The 27,513-nt window shown below is 38.4% G+C and overlaps 1 long non-coding RNA gene across 1 annotated transcript in view; it reads left to right on the top strand.

Annotated features, from left to right (window-relative positions):
- Positions 1 to 3,857: 3,857 nt before the first annotated feature.
- The window catches only part of LOC309656898, a 35,614-nt gene continuing 11,958 nt past the window's right edge, over positions 3,858 to 27,513 (top strand). Inside the window, exons 1-2 of the long non-coding RNA XR_014261593.1 lie at positions 3,858 to 3,981; positions 24,575 to 24,700. This is a non-coding gene — a long non-coding RNA (uncharacterized lncRNA). The remainder of the gene's footprint in view (positions 3,982 to 24,574; positions 24,701 to 27,513) is intronic.

Genomic DNA, 27,513 nt, shown 5'->3' with positions numbered 1-27,513 from the left:
CACTTTCAATTCTATTTTGTCTGATAATAACATTTCTTCAACTCTTTTCTTTTGATTAATCTTTGTTGTTGGTAATACATTATTCTACCCTTTTGCATTCAATCTTTTTTATGTATTTTAATTTCAAGTATGGCTCTTGTATAGCAAGTGTATTTGGTTTGGGGAATTCTTAACACATTCTAAGGATATCTATATTTTAAAATGGAATTTAACTCATTAATATTTTTATGATTAATGAATGCTTATAAGTATTCCTGCCATTTTAATATATGTATTCTATTTTTGATTTAAAAAAACATTTCCTTTCTCTCTCACTCTTCATTTGACTGATCTAGTATATTTCTGTTGTTATGTTTTTATATTTTTCCTATTACATTGGGAGTTATATATCCTTTTCCTTTTCTGCTACTGTAACTCTTAGTAGTTAATATGTAAACCTCTCAGATACCTCAGAATCTACATAGCACACTGGAACATCTGATATTTCAATAATTTTTTTAATGTTTTCATCAAAAATTATTTGGTGACAATTATGTTTGTTTTTTCACATACCGCTGTTTATTTATACCAAAATCTTGTCCATTTTGGACTTTTTAAATTAAATGTTACGGAAGACATCTTCAAGTAAAACATTTTAAAAAGGTCCATTTGTACTAAACTTTCTGAGACCCTTTTTGTTCCAAAATATTCTTATTATTCTCCCACTCTTGAATGCTAATAAAGAACTCTAAATTCCAAATAATTTTTCCTAAGATAGTTGAAGATTTACAGTTTGCTGATGCCAATTTTATTTCCTTCTTGATAACTATTTTTAAAATAAACTTAATTTTTAGAACAGTTCTAGATTAACAGAAAAATTATGAAGATAATACAGAGTTTCAAACATCCCAGCCCCAGTTTCACTTATGTCGAGAGTTTAGCTAAGTTACTCCATGGTATTTCTGCCTTGACATCCATTTTGTTTGGCCAAGCAGCCTACAAGTGACCCTAAACTGACACTACTCCCTCATACAAGCACATGCCCTAGATAGCAGCCTGCAGTCACTGTGTTCCTGGTATGACTTACCCAATAGCCCTTGCAGTCAACAGTCTCCTCTGCCTCCCAATGCCTTCCCAAAGGATCTACTTAGGTAAGATCCCCATGTGGATTACCATAACTGGCCCTTTCGATTTGAACAGACCAATCCACCCTTAGCCTGGGAGCCCCAAAGCACTTCACCCATGGTCCCTAGTAAAGGCATGTGCCCCAGGTCTTGTGTCTCTTTGTCTGCACTCTGCCTTGACCTCCCGCGAGGGTCCTCAAGGCATGCTGTGTGCTTCCTCCAGGACATGTGAGTAATAAGCTTCTCTATTTCAATTTCTTTTGTGGTCTGTTGTTGAACTGCTCACCACCCAACACCCTGTGTTCCTTAACAAGTGTTAATTTGACAAATTCATAACACCTTATTAACACACTAGTATGGTATTATTGTCACAATAAATACCATACATTTTTACTAGCTAAAGTCCATGTTTTAGTCAGATTCCTTCAGTTTTTACCTAATGTTCCTTTTCTGTTTCAAGGTCCTGTCCTTATCATATTAGTTGTCATGTCCCTTTAGGCTTCTCTTGACTGTGACAATTTCCCAGACTTCCTTTGTTTTTTGATGACCTTGGCAATTTTGAGGAGGAGTAGTTAGATATTTTTTAGAGTGTCCCTCAGTCAAGATTTTTCTGTTATTTTTGTCCTGATCCATCTGGGAATATGAGTTTGGGGGAAGGAAGACCACAGAGGTAAAGTTCCATTCTCATCACACCCTAGCAAGGATATATATGATCTATCAACATGACTTATCACTGTTGATGTTGACCTTCAACACTTGGCTGAGTTAGTGCTTGTCAGATTTCCCCGCTGTAAATCTACCATTATATTTTTCCCATTCTTACTATGCTCTTTAGAAGGAAATCACTATCTGCAGCCCATTCCTGGGAAATGGGGAGCTCTGCTTGGCCTCCTAGAGAATGGAGTATCGTCATTCATTATTTGGAATTCTGTCTGGAAGAGTTGTCTCTTCTTTCCCATTTATTCAGTTGTTTATTTATGTCAACATGGACTCATAAATATATATTTCATCCTTTGGATTATAACCCAGACTTATTTATTCATTTATTGTTGAAATTTTTCCAGCTTTGGACATGGGGAGCTCTTTCAGTAAGATTCAAATATCTGACCTATATCATTTTTCTCCTCCCTGAAGAATTTCTTTTATGCTTTTCGCATTGTCTGCAGGGTTCTGCAGACAATGAATTCCTTAAGTTTGCATGTGAGAAAATCTTTATTTCACCACTTTTAAAGGATGAATCCATTGGATATAGAACTCTAGGTTCGTATTTTCTTTCAACATTTCAAATATTCCACTCCACTGTCTTCTCCTTTGAATTTTTTCTTGTGAGAAGTCTGATGTAGTTCTTAACGTTGTTATTCTACAGGTAAATTTATTTTTCATCTGGCTTCTTTGAAGGTTTTTAATTTGTCATTTTTTACTTCACACTGAATATGATATTCCTAGGTGTAGATTTGTTGTGGGGTAGGGTGGGGGTATTCATCCCGGTTGGTGTTCTTGCTCTTTCTGTACCTGTGCTTTGGTGTCTGTCACTAGTTTTGGAAGACTGTCAGTCACTACTACTTCAAATATTCCTTCTGCTCCATTTTCACTTCTTTTCCTTCTGGTATTCCAATTATGTGTGTGATACCTTTTGAAATTTTCCTACAGTTATTGGATGTTCTGTCCTGTCCTATGCATCTTTCCATTTGGTTATTAGAAGATTATTATGATCTTTTGGTGATGTCATTTTCCTTGATTCTTCATGTTCCTTGGAGTTTTACATTGCTGTTTTCACATCCTTCGATCTTTACCAGCAGCCTTCAGGTGACATACTCTTTGTTGGTCCTGCTTGTATTCTGAGGCTTTCTCTGACCTTATATGGGTATACCTGCTCCATGCTTCTTGCTCCCTCTTGTGGCAGAATTTTTAAGCTAGTATGCCGTCTCTCAAACTTAAAATGCACCAGGCCCGCTATTGGAAACCTCTCTTTTTTTTCCCCCAGTGGTGGTACTACAGCTCACAATTGTGGCTTCTCCCTTCCCCACACACCCTGTTCAGTGTTCTGTGTGTATTCACTGTCTGTCTAAGGTTGCTTTTGCTGCTGCCCTCGGGAGCATGCACAAGGAGCCAGCCACAGAGAGGAGAGGTGTGGGCTTAGCCTTTGGGGCACTGGAGGTGCCGGCATGCCAGTTGGAGGGATTCTCTCGTGAGGTTTTGCCAGAAGATCATAGGTGGGCTTGCTGCAGCAGGACCTGTGTTCCTTTAATGCTCTGATGGTCTTAACTGCCTCCTTCCTGATCTCCTCCCCTCCCCCAAGTCATGGAGCTCTTCCTTTAATATCTGAGAGAGAAATGATTTTCTTTAGCAGTGTCCTGCATGGCTGGGAAGGCCAGGTGCTCACTTACCACTCTCCCTTTTCACTGACAGGAGGGACCCCCAGCCTTCTTTTTCTCTAATTCTCTATGCTCTGCCGCCTTGGGGGGGAGGGTGATTCTGGCAAAGTGCCTTTTGACCACTCCAATGTGTCCAAACTTGTTTTGTTCTGTTTTTCCTCCAGTAGAGTGCTGGAATTTCTCCTCTAGGAACCTGAACTTCTACAAAGGCTCTCATGTGTAGGGCATTTGCCACACACATTATAAGGAATTGACTCACATGATTATGAGGGCTGGGAAGTCCCGAGATCTGCAAGCAGGAGACCCAGGAAACCGGATGTTACAGATCCAGTAAAATCCAGAGACCTGAGAAGCAGTAATGCTGAGGGTGTAAGTTCCAGTCTGAATCCAGAGGTCTGAGAACCAAGAGAGCCAATGGTATATATTACTCAGCCATAAAAAGGAACGAAATCGGGTCATTTGTAGGGATGTGGGTGGACCTAGAGTCTGTCATACAGAGTGAGGTAAGTCAGAAAGGGAAAAACAAATGTATATTAACACATGTATGTGGTATCTAGAAAAATGGTACAGATGAACCCATTTTCAAGGCAGAAATAGAGACACAGATGTAGAGAACAAATGTATGGACACCGAGAGGGGAAAGCGGGGGTGGTGTGAGATGAATTGGGAGATTGGGATTGACATGTATACATTAATATGTATAAAATAGATAACTAATAAGAACCTGCTGTATAGCACAGGGAACTCCACTTCGCTGTACAGTAGAAACTAACACAACATTGTAAAGCAACTATACGCCAATAAAAAAATCAATCAATAAATAAAGTAAATTTGAAAAACAAAAAAATTTCAATCTGAGTCCAAGTCTGAAGGCAGGAGAAGGCCCATGTCCTAGCTCAAAGACCATCAGACAAAGAGAGTAAATTCTCCCTCACTCTACATTTTGTTCTATTCAGGCCTTAAAATAGAGTGGACAATGTTTACCCACATCCAGAAACACCTTCATAATAATGTTGAGTAATGTTGAATCAAATATCTGGGTACTCCTTGGCCCAGTCAAGTTGACACATGAAATTAACATCACAGCCAGGTTGAGTTATCATTATTTGCAACATAAAGCATTTTAACTAATATACCAGGTTTGTTACCTCTGAACGATGTAGCATGTCTTAACTAATTGATGTTTCAAACCCAGCACTTTTTCATGATTTTAATTATTCATTATTCACTATATTTTATCTTATCTATTGTATCTTATATTGTATGTGATAATCATAAAATTGCCTCTTTCACTTAATAGCCAATAACTACTAGAGGAGTTTTGTAAGAGTGAAAAATAATTTTGTAAGAATAATTAAGGAAGAAACAGGAAGCAGAGTGAATGAAAATTTTTTTTGACAACCCGAGGAAAATGCATAAACACAGGTGCAATGGAAAACCTCAACATCAGGTTACTTCTCTCTCTCTCCATTCCTCTGTGGCTGGTGGTAATTGTATGTGTGTATGTGCACACTCATGTGCACACGTGTGCAGATACCAGTGTGTAAGTCAATCATTCCAAAAGCTAAAATTCCCATCAACTGGTATTTTGCACAGCCAGCACTCTATGTGGATTTTCTAACATTATGGTTAGGTGTAATCTTTACATGATAGGACTTTTGGGCACTCGTATAACTGTTATAATCACAGCTAATTGCAAGCTTCTCATTCATAGTTCACAGCCTAGCTTATATTTTTTTTCAAATTCCAAATAGTTGAATAGATTTAAAACTCTACAGTAACATCTGGCAAAGTTTCTGAGAATGAATGGAAGTAAATTTGAACTCTCTTGCTACTTTATGAAAGACTAAGCCATATTCTATTGAGGCCTCATATAGAGAAATGAGTGGATTCAAAGCACAGTCACCAACTTATTAACATTGGAACTATATCAATTAATTAGATGTTTAGAAGAATTCGTGTAGACAGCAAGCATATTTTGTCATATTTTCTTACATAAGGTCACAGCCTCAATAGCCAGGTCCTCCCTATCAGTAGGTAGAGTACAAGTGCAGTTAGAGGTGTGATATCAGCAGTTTTGAAAAGTAACTCACCCTGAAATGACTTATTAGCTCATTAACGCTTCAAGGTGGAATTGTTTTCAGATTAACTAGCTTCAGCAAGCACAGAATGGGCAAAAGCACAAATGCATCTGTTCTAAAACAAAATTTGTCTCTTATTGCAAAGCTGCTACATGTTCATTTGAGGATATTTAGAGAATATACAAAAGTTAAAGAAATATAAGTCATCCATAAGCTCACTACCTAAGATTACTGTTCTTAACATTTTGGGTGAATATGCTCACTTTTCACTTATTTATGTGTATATAAAAATATATATAGCTTAAAATGTAATGTCACTACTTAGAAATACAGACATATGATTTTACTTCTTCATAACTGGATTCATTCACAAATCTCCCTTTTCACATTTGTAGTGGAAGAAAATAAACTTGAGTTTTCCATTTTAAGATGATCGAAGCACTTCTCATTTAACTTAATCATTTCTGCATTAGCTCACTCTCATTAATTTAAAGTTTCAACTTCTTTTTCTTTTCTTCCTCTCCATGATATAATGATGCTATGGTCAGAATGTCTGTATACCCCCAGAATTCATATGTTGAAACCTAATCCCCAATGTGATGGTACTAGGAGGTGGGCCCTTTGGAAGGTGATTAGATCATGAGGGCAGAGCCCTTGTAATAGAGACCCCACGGGGTTTCCGAGCTCCTACCCCTATATGAGGCGAAAACTTGAAGTCTGCAACCTGATCTCAGGCTTCCAACCTCCTAGACTGTGAGAAATACTTTTCTGTTGTTTATTAGCCACTTAGTCTGTGATATTTTGTTAGAGCAGCCCAAGAGGACTAAGACAGATGGCATGGTAGGGCTGCCCCAGTTTGCACACAGATTTGGCCCTTAGCTGAGAGGTCTCAACAGACACAGTATTTGAGTGTGTGCATGTGCCCCTGATGCATCTGCTGCTGATGTTCTTATGTCACAGGCAGCACATGGTATTTCTCCTGCACAGCTCCCTGGTATGGTATCCAGCTGCTAGGTTGTCACCTTGGCCTGTGCTTCAACTCCCATTCAGGTCCGACTTTGAACAGTTCCTTTGCTCAAGGATACAAATGATTTCCATGACAAATGAGACATCAATGACTTTCTGCACCTTCCCACCTCCTGTAGTGAGGTATCTGGTAACTACTTAACGCCTCCATTCCAAAAGGTTACAAATCCTACCCCTCCCTCTAGTAACGTACCCCTGCCATGGAACTTTGTGCACCCTTCTAGGCTGATTCTGGGCTCAGTGATGTCACTTCCTTTGGCCATCAGTATGTTAGCTAATATGGCTCCAGCAGAGGATAGTAATACACTTAGTGGTTGGGGTATGTCCTCTCTCTTGCTAGACTTGCTGAGACTACTGTGTGAACAAGTCGAAGCTAGCCTGCTGGAGGATGTGGAGCCACATGGAGAGAACTCAGCTGCCACAGACACTGCCAGAGATGTGAGTGAGGACATCTAAGTACAGACAGTGCCCTGCAATTATCTGCCAACCAATTATATAACTAGAAGATGATTGCAGAGGAAAGAGTAAATCTAGTTGATGTCAGACCAAACTGTTGGGCTACAGAGTCAAGAGCTAAACAAACTGTTGTTTTAATCCATTATGTTGTGGGATGGTTTGTTATACAGCAATAGATGGCTGACACAGAGTGATGGCTCTCTCAGGCCCTCTTTCTGTCTGAACATTTGCTGCCACCATTTCTGTGTTCTACTCTGCTTGTGTTGGAGGAGGGTGCCTTGTGGGTCAGCCTCCTACCTGAGTTCCATGTGGTAACTGATGTATAAATAGGGAGACCATATAATTTATTGTCTAAGCTGGGATGCTTTTGAGAGTGAAAGGGTGTGCTATTGATAATTACAGTAGTACAGTAATAAGTGAAAACCAGGACTATGGAGGGAAATGAAGATACATAGTCTTACGGGTATAAGTAAATTTGTTCCTTGGATTTCCATGTAGAATTTCTCCAGTAGAAATAAAGATTTCTTTGCCCCACTACCATCCATACCCTTAGGGTTTGTCTTTAGACAGTTTGGGCTGCTATAAAAAAATTACCACAGACTGGATGGCTTAAACAACAGAAATTTATTTCTCACGGTTCTGTAATCTAGGAAGTCCAAGATGAAGATACCAGCATGGTTGGGTTCTGGTGAGAGCCTTCCTCCTGAGTTGAAGATGGCCATATTCTTGCTGTGTCCTCACATGCCAGAAAACAGAGAAAGAGGTAGCAAGCTCTCTTGTGTCTATTGTAAGAGCACTAATCCCATAATGACGGTTCTATCCTCATGATCTAATTACCTTCCAAAGACCCCATCTCCAATGCCATCATATTGGGGATTAGGGTTTGAACATAGGAATTGGGTGGGGTGGGGAGACACAAATATTTAGTCCATTGCATAATTCAAACCCAGAAGGAGACAGAACCAGGGTTCAGTGGCTTATATGCACCTATATTGTCTCTCTAGGTCTCCTTTTTGATTCTGATTCTTTCCCTCCCTCTAGCCCTCAAGTGGCTAACTCAGTATTACTTTTTCATCTGGAGAAATATGATTATATCTTGGAGAAGCCATACTGCCCAGAGGTGAATAGCATGTTCTCTGGAGCCAGAATACCTGAATTAAAACACCAGCTCCTCTACTTACCAGCTGTGTATAACCTTGCTCAACTCACCTAACCTTCCTGTGCCTCAGTTTCCTCCTCTATAAAATAGCAGTACTAATACAACACCTACTGCACAAGGATTCAACAACTTAATGTGTGAAAAGTACTTGCAGCAGTTGATTTCATCCAGTGCAGAGCACTGTAATTTTAATTATATCCTACCATGCATAGGTAGGATATAATTCACCCAATTCTGTGATTTTCTCGGGTCTAAGTCCTCATGGCTCTTGTTTATGATCTTCCAATCCAACAATTCATAGGAAAACTCAGAGAAAAACTTTCTGCCTTAATCCTCTAGTTCTTATATACCACATGTGCTTTGGTTTGTGGACTATTGATTTGGCAGTTGAATTTTAAAACTCTATTTTAAAAGTTAAAGGAAGATTGATCACTTTGGTAAGATGCTTCCACTTTTCTCTCCTTAGAGCAATAGGTATCCACCTTATAACCTGGTCTTAATTGTGGAAGGGGTGTAGGGATTAAAATATAGTTATCAAAAATGAAAAAAGACAGCAATTACATTTTAAAATATTACTCCATTATATACAAATACAGTTTTTAATGTGATTATCCTCTACAGATATTCCTTGACTTACAGTGAGGTTACGTCCAGATAAACCCACCCTAAGCTGAAAATATTGTTTAAGTCAAAATGCATTTACTACATCTAAACTGCTGAACATCATAGCTTAGCCTAGCCTACCTTAAACGTGCTCAGAACACTTACATTAACCCACAGTGGGGCAAAGCCATCTAACACAAAGCCTATTTTATAATAAATTGTTGAATATCTCATGTAACTTATCGAATACTGTACTGAAAGTGAAAAACAGAATGGTTGTATGGGTACAGAATGGTTGTGAGTGTACCCTTTGTTTACCCTCCTGAACATGTAGCTGACTCCCTCACTGCTGTTGCCCAGCATCATGAGAGAGTATTGTACCACATATTGCTATCCTGGGAAAGGAGCAAAATTCAAAATTAGAAGTACAGTTTCTACTGAATGCACGTTCTTTCACACAGTCGTAATGTTGAAAAATCGTTAAGTCAAATCATTGTAAGTCGGGGACCGTCTTTACATATTCATAGTAAACTATTTTGCCATTTTGCACAATATATATATACACATATATATATATATAATTTTTAATAATTATAATGGTGATAGAATTTACCCGTCTTTGAGCATTTAGAATTATTTCTCTGATATGTTATGTGAATGAACACCTTATAGCAAAACTGTAGATAAATGTCTTTAGCATAAATCTGTAGAGATGAATTTGCTGTAACAAAGGGTATTTTCCATATTTTGCCTATATATATATATGTGTGTGTGTGTGTGTATGTATATAGATAGAGAGATAAAGAGATAGCAAGATAGACAAAGAGAGGCACCTCCAATATATCATTAGATATTTGGTTGGTCTTTAGTTAAGATGACCTTGTGGAGACAGTTATGAAGTTAGAGTCAGAGAGTGGACTATGGAAATGGGTTTTCTGGGTGACTAGAAACACTTGACCCATCCTCAACAGGGATAGAGCTTTGCTATTAATAAGCATTCCTGGGTTTCGAGCCAGAATTAACACGAAACCCAAGAATGCTTCAAATGTCAATGAATACTCTCTGTAAGGGTGTATATTATTTGTGACTATAAAGTCTTCATGAATTTTAATGCAAGCCAATAATACAAAACAGTTGCCAAACTTTTTCTATAAAGGGTCAGATAATAAATATTTTAGACTTTACAGGATATATGGTCTCTGCTGCAATTACTCAACTTTGGAAAGTAGCCATAGACAGTATGTAAATTAATGAGGGTGGCTGTGCTCCAATAAAACTTTATTTATGACACAGACTGTAGTTCAGATTTACCCAGCAGCTGTAGTTTGCCTACACCTGGTATAAAAGGACTGTGCATTAAATAAACAGGCTTTCCCAACTCTTCATATCTTGCACTATGAGGGGTTGTGTACTCCCATTATGAACTTGGGAAGCAAGAACAGCTAGCTAAGTTACACTATATTTTTCCCACATCATGCAGCTACTCTCTTCTGAGAAATCTGAGACAATCTAATCCACGGTGGCTGTTTTTCTGTGAGTACGTATGTGTTTATGCGTGCATGAGAGAGAGAATGCCTGTCATTCTGTGGCAATGAATAGTCTTAAACAATAGAATATATTTCTATAAAAGTTGAATCAGCTAACACAATCATTAGAATTACAGAAAAATGCACCCTTCCCATATAACAAAAATATAGTACAGTACATTGATCTGTTTAATCTTAACTGATTTGACAAATTTTTTAAAAGACAATTCTTTTTTTTTTTGCTTTAAGTTGTATTTCATAGATTTCCAATGTGTTTAAACTTTTTCTTCCTTAAAATTGAAGAGGTTACAATAAGAATTAGGTCCCAGACAAGTTTATGCTCCTTCTGGAATGACTGGGCCACAGACTCTGAGAAGGCTCAGAAATTCACATGCACTCTCTGAAGCTGTCTCTTGAAGCCACAAAGCAATCAGCTGTGCCTAAGACACTGTGGTCAGTTTAGTAATGCACTCCTTCCTTCCTTCCCTCCCTATTTAAGTTAGAAATTTTCCTCCTAATTAGGGAATTATGGATTTCCTTCCCTAATGAAATGTTAGCACATAAGGTCTTTGCCTCTAGGTCTGTTTTCTACGGCACCTGTGCTAAGGAAGGGTGCATTTGTTTCCTGTGTATGTATGTGAGAGAGAGGTTAATTCAACTTTTTTACTTTCAAGGGCATTGTGTCATTTTGGATAGTAGATGTACCCTTCTAAAAGTACCTTGCATATGTTAATATGAAATTAATTTTTATTACATTGCACTCACATGACCTTACACAATATAAACACTTCATTCATTTTCTTATATTAATAATTTTGTGTTCAAGTCAAAGAAGTAGAGAGATAAGGATGCATTATTTTCAAAATTTTCATTCTAAATATAAAAGCATGGAGTGAAAAAAATAGTTTTAAGTGCCAAACCACTTAGCTGGGTTTTCTATGAAGTATTAGTAAGTGATACACATGGCTTTAATTGAGAAGTGAAAGACTATTCGAATGGCCGTTTTCTTTAAACTAGTATTTCAACACACAATTTGGCCCTCAGTCACTGCTGAAGCCGTCACCTCCTTCAAGTTATTCTACAAAGGAATCATTTTTAAAGAATCCTTTTATCTTATTTTACTTCACAGCACTTACCAACAACTGATATATTTTAACTTTTACCTATTATTGTTACTTCAATTCACTGAAGTTTAAGGTCTATGAGGACAGGAATTATTGTCTGCTTAGTTTATTGTTGTCTTCCCTGTACCTAGAATGGTACAGACTTGAAATATAGTAGGTATTTATTCATTTTTAAAAAATGAATAAATGTGGATTTAGGAAAAAAGAAACCAGGGTCAAAATTTAGATTATTACAATAATGACTTACACTTGTAAAACATCTAAGAAATTTCAAAGGGGTTTTCTGTATATCAATTCAATTATACCTGATAAGAATCTTGTCAGACAGGAAGAAGAGTTGTTTTGTGCACATTTTACAGATAATCTACAACTTTTAGAGTTTGTGTGACTTCTCTAAGTTAACCATCTCAGTTATAGGAGGAAGCATGATCTTTACTGATTTGTCAGATTTTAAGACCGGTACTGGTGTTATTAATCTTTTAAGAATAAGTTATTTCTGGTTATAATATTATAGCAACTAGAGTTCATTATATTGTGACTACATAACTTATATTTTGAGACCACTGACATTGTGTCAACTGATGAATTTCCTTTGATACTGAAACACATAAACAAGTAAGGGAAGAATTAAATGGGGCAAGTGTTGAGTACATCTGTTGATTATAAAACACACACACACACAAACACAACCCCCCCACATGTGTGCAGAGGCTGTACCATTAGATAGTATTCTAAAGGGAACATATCACTAGCTAATAATTCATTACCTGCTGTTCTGTGATCAATTCTGGTGGAAAGCCTGCTGGTAACCCCGGCATTTTCATCATTCCCAAATCGAATTTCTTCTTTTTACTTCAACTTATCACCTCTTATCTTACACTAAAAAACCTTTTCTATTTCGTGCCATTCAAGAACTAATCTCCTGACCTGCTATTCTTGCCAATCAAGTTAGTCGTAACTAATTAGCATGAAAACAAATGTGATCATCGTAGGAGATTTTTGTTTCCTGCCTTATTGGAAAACAAAGTCTGTGGTGGTTGGATTATTCGGTAAGTAGCAAAATAGGTAATTCCCATTTCTAAAGCTATTTAAAAGCCAAAGGTGGTTTCAGTTATTCACCAAATATGTATATCTCATGTGTTAATCAGTGACAGTACAAAACGACAAAAGAATAATGGAATTTCTCAATCAACTCAGCTCTATTATATACAATGCAGAGATGTGCTCTTCACACTAAAACAGACAATGAATACACATTGTGCGACACGCAAGGCTTAAAAATAGAGATCTGTGGGCGGCCAAGTATCTGCTGTGACAAAGATCTGATCTACTAATTATCTGCAACACGTTTTGGGTCCCACGACTGCTACCCCAATCTTTTCACAATTCACCAGAGGGTGATTTTGGCGGGTTGTCAGCAGGCAAACAGGGAAATGAGTTGGGAAACATTAATAAAGGTTGAAAACAACAGCTTTTCATGCTTTGAGCTCATCATTCAGTATAACAAAAACTGTAAGATGAGGAATGGGGACAATAGGCCGAGAAGATAAGAAAGAAGCAACCATTTAAATGACTATAAAGTTACATTTGTGAACCTCTTGTCAAATGTGTCTGTTGTAGCTTTTTCTTGAAGTTTTCTTATACTTTTTCTTTTTTAGAAAATCAGCCAACGAATATGCACTCTCTATAATAGTGAAACACTTCTCCTCCTAGATACAGCAAAATCTTTGTCCCTTTTAACATAAAAAATAACAACACATTATTTTTCCCCAAAAGAGGAACAAAACTGTAACAGCTATAAAGATATTCAGAAGAACAGAACCAGAGAATAATGTGGAAACTAGCTTTGCTATGACTGATAAGAATAATTCCATTAACCAGACAGTAGTCCTAATGCCTTGAACTCACTTTTCTGAGGCACAATTAACCAACAAGTGGCAAGGCTAAAAGTAGATTCCAAGCCTTCCAGATCTTAATTCTGTGCCCTTGACACTGTGTCACCACTCTTCATCCATGTCTTTTATTTGCTACACAGATGCTTGTGCATTTATTCTCAATACAACCCACAAAAGTGCCCCCTTACTATTAATCAAATGATCTTCTAATATCATTTAGTAGGCATTTGCCAGGACACAGGACTGGGAATTGGGAGACTTCAGCTATAATATCAGTGTTCAGTAATCTGTGGTCACTGCACACCTCACTTAATTTCTATTTCTCCACCTCCTTCTTAGACCTTTCTTTGGTCCAACAAACATCTCACTTAGCATCTCTACTTGGCTATCTCACAGGCATATCAGCTTTACCATATCCAGAACTGAAATCTTGTTCTATTACCCCTCATTCTGTTTCCCCCCCAGCCTTTTCCATCTCAGTAAATAACATCTCAATAAGAAACACTCCGTAGCTCGAGACAAAAAATTTAGAGCAATTCTTTATGACACACTCTCCCTAAATCTCAATATTAAATATTTTCTCAAATTATCTATATTCTGCTACCATAAGCCTATTCCAAGCCTGAATACCTGGTTTGATACTATTAATATCATGTTCCACTTCCCTCTCCATACCATTCTCTACATAGTACTGTACTTAAAATTTATTTAAAAATGTAAATTGGATCATGTCATCACTTGCTTAAAGTCCATGAAATTCTCCTTATTACTCTTTTTTTTTTTTTTTTTTTTTTATCTTATTAGGCATCAATTTTATACATATCAGTGTATACATGTCAATCCCAATCGCCCAATTCAGCACACCACCATCCCCAGCTCACCGCAGTTTTCCCCCCTTGGTGTCCATATGTCCATTCTCTACATCTGTGTCTCAACTTCTGCCCTGCAAACTGGCTCATCTGTACCATTTTTCTAGGTTCCACATACATGCATTAATATACGATATTTGTTTTTCTCTTTCTGACTTACTTCACTCTGTATGACAGTCTCTAGATCCATCCACGTCTCAACAAATGACTCAATTTCGTTCCTTTTTATGGCTGAGTAATATTCCATTGTATATATGTACCACATCTTCTTTATCCATTTGTCTGTTGATGGGCATTTAGGTTGCTTCCATGACGTGGCTATTGTAAATAGTGCTGCAATGAACATTCGGGTGCATGTGTCTTTTTGAATTACGGTTTTCTCTGGGTATATGCCCAGTAGTGGGATTGCTGGGTCATATGGTAATTCTATTTTTAGTTTTTTAAGGAACCTCCATATTGTTCCTAAGGAACAATAAGAGTAATAAGGAAATTCTCCTTATTTAAGAGTAATAAGGAAATTCTCCTTATTTAAGAGTAATAAGGAAATTCTCCTCATTACTCTTAAAATAAAATTCAAATTCCTTTTTATTTAGGTCTATCGAGTCTCATCTTGTGCCACTCTTGCCTTCGTTGGTGATGCTCCTGACATAGTGGTCTTTTTTCAGTTCCTTACTTGTTCCAAGTTGTTTCCTATCTCAGGGCCTTTGCACATGCTCTTTCTTCTGCCCAGATCACTTTCTCCATTGCCCCACATAGCTGGTTCATTCTCATCATTAGGCTAAATATAACTTCTTAAAAGAGGTCTCCATTGTCCCATCCAATCTAAAATAAGCCTCCATCCCCTTATTCACTCTCAGCATCACCAATAATTCTCCTTGGTAACACTCTATTATTTTGCTAGGGTTGCTGTAACAAAATACCACAAACCAGGTGACTAGACATGTACTGTTTCACAGTTCTGAAGGCTAGAATCTTGAGATCAAGGTGTCAGCAGAGTTGGTTCCTTCTGAGAGCTGTGAGGAAGACTGTTCCATGCTTCTCTTCTAGCTTCTGGTAGTTCGCAAGCAATCTTTGACATTACCCTGATATCTGTCTTCATGTTCACATGGTGTTCCTCCTGTGTTCATATCTGTATCTGAATTTTCCCTTTTTATAAGGACACCAGCCATATTGGATTAGGGGCCCAGCCTACTCCAGTGTACCCTCATCTTAAATTAGCTAATTATATCTGCAACGAAACTATTCCCCAATAAGATCACATCCTGAGGTACTGGGGGTTAGGACTTGAACATATGAATTTTTGGAGAATACAAAATTCAATTCATAACAAGCACTTTTCAAAATGTATTATGTGTGTGTGTGTGTTTGCTTATTTTTTTAGTGACCATTTCCTCTACCAGACAGTTTATCTTTTACTTTTTTTTTTCACATAGATATACCCAATGCCCTCAACAGGTTTGGCACCTGATAGTTGATAAATATTTGTTGTTTTTCTACACATGTAATTACATGACTTATAAAGTCTATTACTGTTCTGAATTTTGTGATTTTGCTTTCTCTATACCCAGTTTTATCCTTATAATTTTATCCAATGCCATCCTAGGGCAAAGTTTTCAAAATGTAAACCATATGTCAAAATAAGGCAAACATAAATTCTGTTTTGCTCTATAACTTCCTAAATAATTCAAACCAAAGTATATATGCTTTGAGAAAGGAAATGGAAGTATTGCCATAGTTCACTTGGTAATTTTTCAACTAACTTTCAATTTACTTTAGCTCTGAGGAATGAGACCTGAGAATAATAATATAAAATGTAACCCCACTATATATTACACTGCACAAGAGAAACTTGAGAGAACGTACCTCTACAATTCAAAATACCACTGGCTTATACCAATACTGTCCATGGAGGAATTGTCTTTCCTTCTTTTTATGTCTATCCCACTCTAACAAGAGCCCTGAATCCTGTAATAGCCTACTTTCTGAATAAACTGAATCCTGCATTTATTATAAATTTCCTCAGCCTTCTCTTACTCTCCCTTCTTACCAGTTCCATCTCCTATGCTGTCAAAAAAGCATGAGTCTCCCATTTTAAGAAGGCTTGTTTTAAATCTTCCAAATCTATTATTGGATCTGGTCTCTCAACTCAACCTCTTTGATATTTTTCTTCAGCCTCTTTAAATCAATCATGTCACCTCTGCTAGACGAATCTTCCAAAATTGCCATTTTCATTATGCCACTTCCCTGACAAAACTATATTGGTACCATATCACCTATTGGATCAGGTTAAAGATTCTAAGTCTCCATTAACTAGCCTCAGATTGCTCATCCCTTTTTTTAACTTCCACTATGTCTCAAACTTAAGCCATCTGCTTTATTTTTCCAGCAACTCTTGCCAATTTCAACTCTCTTGCTTTATTTATGCTGCTTTTCCAAGTGAGAAAGACTTGCCTACTTCTTCCTGAAAAATCCAGCTCTATCCAGTCTTCAATTTCCAGCTAAGGAAGTTCTTCTCATAGGGTTGACTCTTCCAGTCCATAAAATCTTCTCTGTCTGAAATTCTGTAGCAATTTTATTTGGGAAGCAAAGAGAGAAAATATATTTATTTTTAGTTAGATGAGTGAACATTAAACTTTTGGTTCATCTGTGCTTTTTGGCATTCTTCATATCTCAGTAAATAGACAACCAACTTCAGCACCATCCACAATTAAGCTTGAGCTACATGGAATCAATTAAGGCAAATCCTTAAACAAGACGGAGTTTATTTCATGTACAAACTATTCTCTTTATATTTTTGTTTTATACTCTTATTATTTTAATACCTAAGTACTTTCATCACACCAGCTAATGTATAAAGTAGGAACAATTGCAAGATTTCATAAGAAACAAATTACATCTAAAATAAACCTAGAGAAGGTCTATAGCACTTAGCAGAAAGCCTTCACAAACACACGTCAGCAGAAATCACAGAAATTATAAAACTATAGAAAGTTCATGGAAAAACATTGAATATTTTTCTCATCCTAAATAATGTTTTCTCTGATAACTTTATTTTGTACCTAGCTGCTTTAATATTTTTAATCATATATAACATATTAAAAGATTAATATGCTCCTGACTCATGATTCAACTTCAAACTTACAGTGTAATACTGATTTGGGGAAAATGGGAAGCACAAGGATAAAAGAATATTAGTAGACTACAAAAGTGTGTTAATTAAGACTGCATTTCTTTAAAAACACCAAGAATAATCTCACCCACATAAAGAACACATTATCCATAGCTTATGTAAAGTGGAAATACATTAAATGCTGGGCATGTATTCAACAATATTAACTTTGTGATGATTATGAAAACTGTGAAAAGTGTAAAATTTTACACTTTTGATTTATTGTTCAGAGTCTGTCTTCCATACTAGACTGTCAACTTTCTGAAGGTAGTGGCCATGCCTGTGTTCTTTAGTATTCAATCCCATCATACAGACCCAGGTGGCCAATACTAAGGTTACTAGCCACATGTGGCTATTGTACACCTGAAATATGTCTAGTTCAAATTGACTTATAACTAAAACACACTGAATTTTGAAGTCTTAGTAAAAAATTACAGTATATCAATAAGTTTTATGTTGAAATAATACTGTACATATATTGTGTTAAATAAAATTTACAAAAAAATAAAATTTACCTGTGTCTTTTCTACTCTTCTTAATGTGGAAGTTACAAAATTTTAAATTGCACATGTGGCTTAAATTATATTTCCGTTGGACCGTGCTGATCTCGACTGTGCATAACACTTCAATAAAGCCCCCTTATATGAATAAGTGAACACATTTCATAATAAGTAGCTGTATCTTGCCTCAATTATTTATTGTCAGTTTATAATATTAACTGTTTAAAACCATATTTTAAAATTTATTTTTAAATATTTATTTTGCCTGCGCTGGGTCTTAGTTGTGGCACACGGGATCTTTGTTGTGGCATGTGGACTTCTTAGTTGCGGCATGTGGACTGTTAGTTGCAGCAGGCGTGTAGGATCTAGTTCCCCGACCAGGGATCGAACCCCAGCTCCCTGAATTGGGAGCACAGAGTCTTACCCACTGGACGAGGGAAGTCCTTAAAACCATATTTTTTTTAATTCTAGAAAATTTCAATTTTATGCTCAAAAAATCTGACTTTTTTTCCAATATACTACTATGTTTCACATTATTTATACCATGCAGCACAAATAAATTTTATTTTTTTCTAGGCTGTTCACGTGACACATTAAAACATGTCTGTTTAAAATAAAATCCAAATTTTCAATTTTCCACATAAACCAAACAACATATTTCATACTTAATTTAAAATTGGATTACTATTTTCTTTGAATTGACTAGATGTTTTGACATTGTTAATCCTTTTGGTGATACATACTATCATATTTACAATAAATATTTACCAGTATACCTTGAAATAAAGGTATATGCCAATATATCCCCCAGCAAGGTTGTTCTGCCTCCACTCTGTTCTACAGACAGCTTGCTCACTGACACACAAGTTCTACTACCAAAAACCAGACTATTCACCTATGTTAGTCCTTACAGGCAAGACCAAAGCTCTCTTGAATACTAAAATTTAATAGAGCTTGGGAAAGTCTAGCCTAAGAATAATTAAATTAAGAATTACAGTTAGAGCCTGTTTTTGAGCACACCATATTGCCATCTGCTTCTCCTCTACCTTAGGCATCCATGGTCTATAAAATTGAGATTTTGATCTTAATGACAAGAAATAATCATGGACCCTGACAGAATGCAAAAGCAAGAGGAGCTTTCCAGTAGCACAAAGATATAGAACTTCTAAGCAGCATTTTTTTCTCCAGAAAATTTTAGAACTGGCCAGTGAAATCTAGCCCAACCCTCTTATTTTACAAATGAATCAACAGAGGACTTGAGAGGTTGAGACTGCTCATTGTTCAGAGTGAGATCACTGTGAGCCTCATCTAATTCTCTTCCCTTTGTAGCACATGATCCTCCTTTCACCCTGAATTTATTTCATAAGACACATCCATATTGACTAACTGAACTGGGTTTCAAACAAGACATCAAAATTCCTCAAACTTAGCATATAAGAGAAATAATCAGTAGAAAAGAACAAAGATTGCTTAAATTCAATGAGAACAGTGAAATAAATGATGGCAGCCACAGATAATAACAAATCACTTTTTTTAGCGTGATAACTTCCAAGGATACTATTTTCATTTTATTTTTTTATACTTCCGAGCATGTACACATTTTTCCTTCTGTATTTATGAGTACATTTTCCCTAATTACAAACTAAAATCATATGCACTGGAGGCACTCTGAATCCTCATACCTTTCCTCCTTCTACTCTTTAAACTCTTTAGAATCATTATTTCTAATCGTCATCTACGGGTATCTTATATGATTTTTAATACTTTAGGCAATCCTCCTTTATAACTAGATTGTGGTTACAAGTGTTTTGAGAACAGCTACTATACTTTATAAATCATTATTGTCCTAAGAGACTTTCACCAGAGGTCTAATACTCAGCAGAGTGCATTTTGCATATTAGACAATCAATAGATGCAAGTTGATTGACTTATGATTCACTGAGTTTGTGAGAGGGAGATTAACATGTTCCAGATGCTGAAGGCAAGATGTGTGTGGTTGGTATTAGCAATTGGCAATACCTATTGTTGATTATGTGTCATAAGGACCCCTGATCAAATACAGAAGTGAGGAGCCAGGCCATGCAGCTCTCCATGCTAGGGTTCTATAATGTTTACACAAACTCTGTGGCCTCACACCTCTTGCACTGTTTTTCTGGATTACAGGTCATACCACTTTACAGACAATGTCATATTTACCTTTACAGTGTTCTCTGATTGTTGAGAAGGGGCTAATGCTTAGCCCATTTCCCTCTATTACCACAGGGAAAAATATAAGCAAAGAGAGCCTGAATCATTTATACAACGCGGCACCATAAGGCAATGAAAGAGGCAGGTGCAGGTCTCAGATGGTTGTCCAAGTCCAAATTCCATGCTCTATCTGCTAGATAATCCTGCTTTCCCTCTCAATAGAATATTTCCCTAGATAGTTCCTGAAACATTTATAGCAGAAGCCTGCAGAGTGACTGTTATAGAAGTTTGTGGAAAACTTCCAGGCATCTAAAAATGTAAGAAACAGCCATATTTCACTTTGGGTATTCACATTTGAGAAGTGATGTGGGTTTTTTTTCTCCCCTCAAATATTCAAAAGTTTGATCTAAGGCAAAAGTTTTACTATTCCTCCCTAAAGTGGAGGAGTGAAAACACCCATGAATTTTCATCAGTTTGCTCTAGGCAGAAATTTGCCAGTTTGCAGTAAAATGGCTTAAAAATTGAAGCTGAGATGAAATACTTGAACTTCTTGTGTGAATCTATGAAAGTAATATTTTTCTTTATCAGCTGATATGAAGGTTTGCACGACCCTACATTACTTCAGTATAAAAGTGACTTTTCCTGTCTGAAATGTCACAAAACTGTTTGGATTCTTCAGAACACATTCATAAAAAGATCCTCGTCCCCTTAATTTTGGCATATGCCATCATTTCCCTTTTATTCTTTATCTATTCCCATATTTAACAGAAGTTCCCTATAACTAACTTCCTATATCCTTCACTATGAGGTACACTTTGGGAGGAGTGGTAAATGGGACAAAACTGGAAAACTTTCTCAGGGTATCAAACCCCGCAAAGGCCAGAAACTTGCCTCCTATCTAGCTGGAAACCATAATCATATTGAATGCAGTTGAGCCCCTGACTGAGTTGCATGCTGAAATATACATGTTGGGTTGGCGTTTGCCCAGATAATCAACTACATCGTGTTAACACGATGCTCATTTAGGCCATTTGGATGTCAGCAATAATTACCACGGGCAAAGGCACTTATGCTGCAGTGTGGTTCTCCCACTAATGGGACCAGAAGGATCCATTTGATGACACCTTGCTCTACTTATTTCTTTGTCACCCCCAGCTGGTGAGTCAGTTTTACCTTTATGGTGTGTATTTAATTAAAACCATTTCTCAAAGATATTTTTCATTTCAGACCAACAAATATTTCTGGAGGCATCAACTACCTGAAAGCTGCTATAAGAGATGCTGTAAAATATTTATGCTGATAATGATATTAGTAATGTAAACATGAATTTATAAATCCATCCAATCACAGGCATCTATTTGTTCAAGAAATTAGTTAGCATTGTAAGATGTGTGCTTCCTGTTTAACTGACTTATGGATGAAGGACGCAATAATCCTTTCACTAATATTCTCCTTCTGCAAACCATCTTGTGAGCTTTCTTAATTATTAGAATTTGAAGCCAATGAAAAGATTAAACAAAGTGGACATATCAGAATGTTGAAGCAAGTGGAGGTTTTGACTTTCATTATTTTTTGACTCATACATGTCTCTACTTCACTTTCCAATATAGATCCTGCCTTAGAAGTATTCTGTTGTCAGACAGGCATGTGTTTCTTAGTTGCTTGTTTAATAATTGCGGGGAAATTGTACATGTTCACATGCTCTTGTTGGCTGATCCTTCCTGTCTTATATTAAGGAAGAAAGAATTGAAAGGTTGCTGGGTGGATTAGGTGCACTGCTTATGATTACTCAATGAAGAAAAGCCAACCGGTATTTACAAGAAGCAAGAAATACTCATGGCCTTATTAGTATTATGAAGCAGTCTAGATTTAGGATACAGTTTACTTAAACGCCACAAATTGACCTATGTTTCAACACCAATGTGTACTGAAGGTTCTCTGAGAAGCAGATGCCAAGACAAGATCAGATGGGCACGAGATTTGTTAAGGGAGATGTCTGTGAGAAAATTAGAAAGGAACCAGGAGAGTCTTCCCTCAGACCAAGATGTTTATCTGACTCTTGAGAGGACAAAGGGAATAAGTGTTGACTGGAAGAAGGTAGATCTAAGAAATCTGGCAAGGTCAAAGGCCAATGGGAAGGACTGAGCCAAAGTGGCCCATTAGAGGAGTTCTGCATCTCCAGTAATGACCTAGCCTGCTGCTCTCAGCGTTGCTGTCAGCATTGGCTGGGAACAGTGATTGAGAAGGCAGCCTTGGTGTGATAGTGGTGATGGATTTCAGAGCACAGTGCTTGGAGCCATTGCTGAACTATGCTCCCCTCAGTTGGAACTCTGAGAAACACAATTTGACGCCTGCCACAGGCCACCTATTGCATCACATATATCTACTTTCCTCACTGGCTGGGGAGCATCTTATCCATGGTTCCCATGGGACTCTCTACCTGACAAGAAACTCAGAAGAGGTAGAGTGTTGATGCAGTCAATCTCGAGACCATAAATGATATTCAAACTATCCCTCCTCTGTTATCCATTCAAAATTCCCTTCATACTCAGTGATCACCTCAGCACGCTGTTGGTGGCACACCTCAGTACTAGTGTGACCCAAACCTTCTTTCCTGAGAGGTCTGTATCCTCGGTTAATCAGACCCTCAGATGGCGGTTGCTGCACATATCCATTCAGTTACAATGGGGCAAGTGAGTACTAGGAGGTGCCCACCTGAACCAACTGGGTGCTGCATATATTCCTCCCCACTCCTACTGTATGAAAAGTAGCCCTGTGGCCTCTTGCTATCAAGGTCAATTGCCTCTACCAGTATGATGACTTCGCTTCTATCCTGGTGGTCTCTGGGCACAAGGAATCCAAAATACCCAGACAGCAGCTGTAACATGCACTTCAGTGGAACCTCTTATGTGTCCCTTGGCAAAAGTATGTCCCTTTTACTCACCAGGACCTCCAACTCTGCAAAACCCAGAGCACTGCGTATAGAGGAACAAAATCCCTCAGCTGGTCATTGAGAGTGATGGTCCATGAGGATAATCCTGCTTCTATTCTATGGTTCCCAGTTCCCTATATTCTTTCCCTTGGGGACACAGCATCACAGAGAGGTCTCTGATTTAATGAATACACTACATCCTGAGAATGGCTCCCTATAAATTCTGAACTGACACTTTGTCTGGATTTCTAGAGGCTGTTCCAGAGTTCTGTGGGGCTGGCCGGTACACTATGTGATATAACCAGTGGCTCCCAAGGTCATCTGGCTTTACCTCACTTCTTTCATTGTGAGGTGCGCCCACTGTTTGGATGTTATGGGTTCAATACCTGAAAATTGGCTCACGCTTGGGAACTGAGCAAGAGATTTTTACTTTTAACTGAGGAGATTGTCCTTAATCCTCAGCCTCCTGCTCCTCTTTTGTTTCCTTTTTTTTTGGTTATAGTTATTGAACAGCACTCTTGCTCCCAGGGACGCCATGTTCCATTAAACATCTTTAACCGCTCCCTGTGAGTCAAGCTCATCCGGCTGCCCCTTTGACCTTGCTGATCTTTAGAGTAATTGCGGCCTCCTGGCATCTGGTGCCTAACTTTGCTACCTGGTTTCTAAAGACTGTAGCTGCTTTTCAGCCGCATTAACACAGGGAGATCAGCTCGGTGCTTTGAAACCACCTAGAGGGGTGGGGTAGGGAGGGTGGGAGAGAGACGCAAGAGGGAGGGGGTATGGGGATATATGTATATGTATAGCTGATTCACTTTGTTATAAAGCAGAAACTAACACAACATTGTAAAGCAATTATACTCCAATAAAGATGTTTAAAAAAAATAAATAAAGACTGTATCTGCTTTTCCTACCATCAGCTCTGGCTTGCAAAGGAGGCTCTACAGAATATCTGATACTAGTGTCCCTGTCACCAGCATCTTGATGATGGCCTTGGAGAATAATGTGACCTCTGGCTCCCTCTGTGGAACACATTCATCTGCCAGATCTTCTGGCCTCAGATAATATATCCACTCCAGTATGCCTGCTTCCCTCAGCCTCTTTATTCCTGCCTTTAATGTTAGATACCATAACTCAGATGTTTCTACTTCATTTAATGTTGGCCATCATTTTTCTTAGGTCTCCCAGAGCCACTGCAGCAGTGAGTTTACTTCATCTCCTAGGGTCCGGGCTAAAGATATGCCTTGTCCCAGGAAAGTCAGTTAACTGTCCCACATCAAGAATACTTGCTTACATAGTCTTACATTCTGGCCTCTTTAATGAAGCATCTTCAAATTCCCGTCACAGGGGTATTCTCCTGGCTCAAGTACTTATTAGCTATTTCTTTCAACTCATTCATTGTATATAGTCTCTCTCCTTCTTTTTGAGGCCCAATATGGTAATCCTAGGCCTTACCAGGATTACCTGGTATCCTGCTGCAGGATATCAGCAGCAAGAAATGGAGAAGGGGATCACCTGTCTCCTCGGGAGGAGAGTTTTTCATTTGTTTATCTTGTTTTTTTGTTTCAACAGCCACTATTCTTATTGCACATCTACCACGTGTCCAATCCTTCCATGCGTGATGCCATTCAATCCTCACAATTAATTACCACAACCAGGACCATGACCACGACCCTCAAGAAACTGAGGCTCAGAAAGGTTAGTCACTTGTCCGAGTTCCCCAGCTGGTAAGTGTTAGAGGAAAGATTCTAATCCTGACCTGTCACATTCCAGAGCCCATGTTCTTTCCACTTAGCCACCAGTTACTCTTCTCAGTGAAGGGTCCTTGGTGCAGTCTCTGGTGTGGACAGATAGTCACTCCTGTGGAAATTCCTGATGGGTGTTACAAGGCCGGGTTGGATTTGACTGGTGTTGGTAATAGGAGTCAAGACATTTCAGGGATCCCAGATACTTCTTGGCCTAGAGACTCCATGTGCAGCAGACAGGCAGACTCTCACAGTTCCATGGACAAAAACTGGGGTTCCAAGGAGACATTCACCTTTCTGTGGTGTGAATGTGTAGGTACCCATAGGCTCTGAATCACACATCATGCAATCCCACCAGAGGGCTATACAGTCCTGGGATATGCACCTACTCAAATACGCTCACCATCTTCTTTACACACACACACACACACACACACACACACACACACACACACACACACAAAACACTCAGGATGTTGAGGCAGGTGATGGAAAGAAGGGCTCTGGCTAGGTCATATGAGGCTGGATGTGGTCGCATGACACTGGCCAGCAGACAACCATCGTGAGATGCTAAAGATGCTTCCACTGCCACTGCGGTGGTCACCTTGGGCAGCAGGGGGTGGGCGGGCAGCCACACAGAAGGGTAGGCAGTGTCCAATCACACCCACTTGATACAGCAGCAAACCCAGCAGCAAGAGCGAGCCTGAGGCAACCAGAGCAATGCCTACTGACAACATGGCAGCCAGTGGCCAAGCAGAGGAAGTGGCCAGGCCAGCCAGCACCAGGATGGTGACCAGTAGACAAGGCCACCAAGCAGCACCATGAGGGCATCATCTCCTCCACAGCTGTGCAGCTGACACATGCAGTTCATGTCCTGCTCAGCTGAGCTCATCAGCTGCTTAACGAGAACCAGAGGAGCCAGCAGACAGAGCACAGTGCCAACTACCAGCTGCTACTTGCTCAAGCAGCTGCTGGTGGGGGAGAGCAGCGCCATGCGGGCCACAAGGCCTTCAGTAAGAGTGACAGCTCTTTCTCAGGAAGGTAGTCCACCTCTGAAGCCCAGAAGGTTCATGGACAAATGCAGAACTAGTATCAAGATATCCCCATCCTATGTCTCAGGGCCCCAGGTTTTCCCAGCCAGCACCCTGGCTTTGGCATAACAAAGCAGAACACTGGGTGATCATTCAAATGTCTCTGAAGCCCTGCAACTCTATTAGATCTTCAGCCTGTTGAATAGCTCTCTGTTTTCACTACAGGAAATAAGGGCCTCTTTGTAAGATACCAAAGCTTGTTAACAGCCCTTAGTCTCTTACTATTATCCCTCTGCAGGGCATAAATACAACTTAGAAGGAACTAGCCAAGTTCACTCTCTTTAAAGGCATTGTTAACAAAAAACTTTCAAATGCCTGAATCCTCATCCCCCATCACAGCATTGTTCTCCACGGAGACATTTTCCTGCCACCAGCAGTGAAATCCTTAGCAGTTAACATTGCTTTGTACAAGGGAGTATCATTGCCCCACCTACCAAACAGGACGATATCCTTCCTCTTCACCCACAAGGTGATGAGTAAGCCAGTCCTAAATACCTATCTTGTTTTCTTGGATAACTCCTGATACCACTTGTGTTATCTGGGTACTGTGAGAAGCAGATGACACCTAGACAGAATTAGATGTGCAAAATTTTTTTAGGGAAAACATCTGTGAAGGAAACTGGGGATGGAGCTGGAGGAGGGTGGGAGAACTGACAGTATGCAGGGCTGACCCTTGTGAGGGGAAAGAAAAGAAAGGAATGTCAGGTGCAAGAGTAGTAGAGAATGTGGCAGTTTTAAGAAAGCTTGGCAAGGCTGTTGGTGAATCTTCAAGCCAAAGTTGCCCATCAGAGGAGTCCCCCATCTCCCAATATCAGGCCTGACCTAGCATCCTTCAGCCCCTATAGCAACATGACTGCTGATTAAGCTAATGAGTTAGTGTTTAGTTTCATCAAAACTTAAAAGTAAAGAAAATAATGTAGAGATCTTCACGGACTGTATGTCTTTATTTTGCTGTGTTTGTGTCATTGCTGTAATCCCTATATTCTCTTGTTCTATAATTTTATTGTTATTAGCTCTTTGAAGTCCTCAAGAATTTAAAAGAGATTTTGTAAATTACTTTATGATTAAATTATTATGTAGAGAACCCTGGATGAATCAGTCTCTGGGGGAGGAGGGGAGACTACAACTGATTTTTTTAAAGAATATGTATTCTCAATTATAAATTGAACATAATTAAAATACTAAATTGTTTTGGTAAAGATTAATCAATCTTCATATGGTATTGCATCAGTACATATATCACTTCTACAGATGCACAGCAAGCCTCAGCCTTGACTTCAGTTTTTTGGTACTAGCTTTTTTTTTCTATTGCCATATTCATCTGTGCATAAAGCCTGGAGATAACTAATTTTACCTGCATCTCCATCTTTGATGGAATCTCATCAGGCTGTTTTAATTTCTATTGAAGTGCAGTGTTCACCACAATTCAGCATTAAATGTCTAGAGACAAGAGAGTGCCTAAATACTCCAAATTATCTCCGTTATAACTTATTTGAGATTATCATTTCACATGCTTGGGGTTTATTCTGTTACTTTTATGATTTCAAATCTTTCCATTTTTACCTGAGTCTCTCCTATATATTTAGTACCCTATTCACATTATACATAAAATATGTTTCTAAAGGTCTAAATGTTTCTGGGGGGAGACATAGAGCATAAGGACTTTTGTAACCAA

This window comes from Balaenoptera physalus, assembly GCF_965194825.1.
Source record: "Balaenoptera physalus genome assembly, chromosome: 3".
NCBI lineage: Eukaryota > Metazoa > Chordata > Mammalia > Artiodactyla > Balaenopteridae > Balaenoptera > Balaenoptera physalus.
Note: the sequence above shows the minus strand (reverse complement) of the source record. Positions and strands in the feature narration are given on the sequence as shown.